At 42.9% G+C, this 2,500-nt stretch overlaps 1 long non-coding RNA gene across 1 annotated transcript in view; it reads left to right on the plus strand.

The window, feature by feature from the left end:
- LOC124044998 overlaps positions 1 to 560 on the plus strand; it is a 2,072-nt gene extending 1,512 nt beyond the window's left edge. The window contains exons 1-2 of the long non-coding RNA XR_006840765.1: positions 1 to 3; positions 46 to 560. The exon at positions 1 to 3 is cut by the window's left edge and continues 1,512 nt beyond it. This is a non-coding gene — a long non-coding RNA (uncharacterized LOC124044998). The remainder of the gene's footprint in view (positions 4 to 45) is intronic.
- Positions 561 to 2,500: the final 1,940 nt, after the last annotated feature.

Raw genomic sequence — 2,500 nt, forward strand, 5'->3', positions numbered from 1 at the left:
GAGGTGATGTGATCAGCAGGAAGTGTTTTATTCCTATAATATGAGGTGATGTGATTATCAGCCCAAACAATGAGTCTGAGTAGTTATTGTCAAAAAAACAATTGGTTCCAAAAATATTTGAATTGGGCTGCATGTGTAAATACAGCCCTAGAGACCGGATGAGGAGACAAGTTAATTAGCGGACAATGTGCAGAGGAGAGCTTCAGGCATTTTGACAGAGCTCCGGTCTGACAGAGAGATGCCTGGATGGATTCCTGTAATTGTGTTTTGATTATGTTCACCGGTCCAGTAAGACATTGTTACAGTAATGTGGTACAGGGACAGTGCCCAGGCTGAGTTGTGACTCTAGTACAGTAAGACATTGTTACAGTAATGTGGTACAGGGACAGTGCCCAGGCTGAGTTGTGACTCTAGTACAGTAAGACATTGTTACAGTAATGTGGTACAGGTACAGTGCCCAGGCTGAGTTGTGACTCTCGTACAGTAGTTCAGTGCCTATAAATGTGAGGTAGTGCCTCGACCATGAATTCTTTAATAAACTATTTTGACGTGCTGTCTGATTGGATTGAGTATGTGTGGCATTATTTCTGTCTTTTCTCTTTCACATTAACAGCAGAGCAGGCAGCAACCAGAGGCCTCGTCTGCGCTGCGGTGTGTATTTCAATGTCTACTTAGCAGAGGTGTAACGAAATGTGAGAAAATGTCACCTCGTTCATTATAGATGAGCCAGGCGGTAGAAGGTTTCTGCTCCTGTGGTGAGAATGGAAGTGGTGTGCCTTCCCGATATAATGACTTTGAGGTATGACTGCACGGTCCACTGGTTCTCAAAATGAGTTATTTCATTTTTTTCCCATTTCATTGTAAATAGTATGTCATCTGCACTGAGTGTCATCCTATTCAACAGAACGGTGTGTAGCGTAGAATTCCATGTACCACGGGACAACAAAGACTGGAATATGACAGAGAAGTATTTTATATTTCTACTGATGTACTCTGTTTACCAGGAGCTACTTATAAACATAGCTAATGTCCCCGTTTCTAGTTACAAAGTTCCATAATTGTACATCATAATGTCAATGAATAAACGTTGTCTTTAATGTCGTGTCTCTTGGCCGTGAGCTTGATTGGGAGACTTCTATAAAGTCAAGGGCCAATTAGCTGTCTCTGTAGCCAGATTTCTCCCTCGCCCTGAACTCTGAACTGTGGTTTGCTGAAAGGCAAAGTGACCAACTAGAACCCCATGTTTGATGAGCTTGATTCACAAACCCCAACTGTGTCTATTTGAATATAACCCAGATACACATATTGAAATCCATGGTAAATCTCTTCTCATCTTGTGGCTTGTCCTGGCCTTTATATGTATTCATAGATGTTTCAACAAAACATTTTTTGGGAGCTGCATTCCACTGCATCACACGGTGCCTGACCAGTATGATGCTTCCTGTGGCTCAGCTCCAACCTGACCCACTCCCCTTGTGTTTTTGGGAGCCTTTGCGGGCTTCCTAACGCTGCCGCTCTGCTCTTGCTGCCTCCAGTTCCTCCCTTGGACTGCGATACTCCCCAGCCTGCCTCCAGGGTCCCTTACCGTCCAGGATCTCCTCCCATGTCCGGGAGTCCTCTTTACCACGCTGCTTGGTCCTTTGGTGGTGGGAAGTTCTGTCACGGCCGTTGAAAGAATTGGACCAAGGCGCAGCGTGGTGGGCGTACATTTTCCTTTTTTATTAGAAAGACGTGGAACAAAAACAATAAACAATCCAAAACAAACCGTGAAGCTAAAGGCTATGTGCCATAAACACAAGTCAACTTCCCACAAACACAGGTGGGGAAAAAGGGCAGCCTAAGTATGGTTCTCAGCTGTCCCTGATTGAGAACCCTACCTGGCCAAAACATAGAACTACACAACATAGAATACCCACCCCAGCTCACGCCCTGACCAAATCAAAATAGAGACATAAAAAGGATCTCTAAGGTCAGGCCGTGACATTCCTTATCTAGGAATATTTTCTGCTTCTTTTCCCAGTTGTGTTTTCTTGATAATGAATTTGCTCTTGTCGATGATTCATAGCGTACACACCATATATGGGTTGGTTGTGTTTGGGACAGTACATTAGTGAAGTGTTCGTTGCGGCACTTTGGGGAATCTCTAGATGGTTTTATAGACATGATTGTAAATGAGGTCATTCAAATGCATATGCATTTAGAGCTAAGATCAATATCCTGTCGCACAAGGGTGACACTGCTCTGCATTTAAATGATGTATAAAAAAAATATCAAGGTTGTCTTTTGTTCTTGAAGATAATAACACAATCAGAATTCTGATATCGTTATGTCTGATTGGTGGAATCATTCATTAGATACATTAGGGGAGACAGTGTGTTAGTTACACCGTTCGTTTCATCATTTATTTACCAACCAAACCTGATTAGAACACTAAGCCTGACAGGAGCCCAGATTGATTCTATAAAAGCCCCTGAACCATTGTCTGCACTAATTGATTTTG

Source organism: Oncorhynchus gorbuscha, linkage group LG10 (genome assembly GCF_021184085.1).
Source record: "Oncorhynchus gorbuscha isolate QuinsamMale2020 ecotype Even-year linkage group LG10, OgorEven_v1.0, whole genome shotgun sequence".
Taxonomy (NCBI): domain Eukaryota; kingdom Metazoa; phylum Chordata; class Actinopteri; order Salmoniformes; family Salmonidae; genus Oncorhynchus; species Oncorhynchus gorbuscha.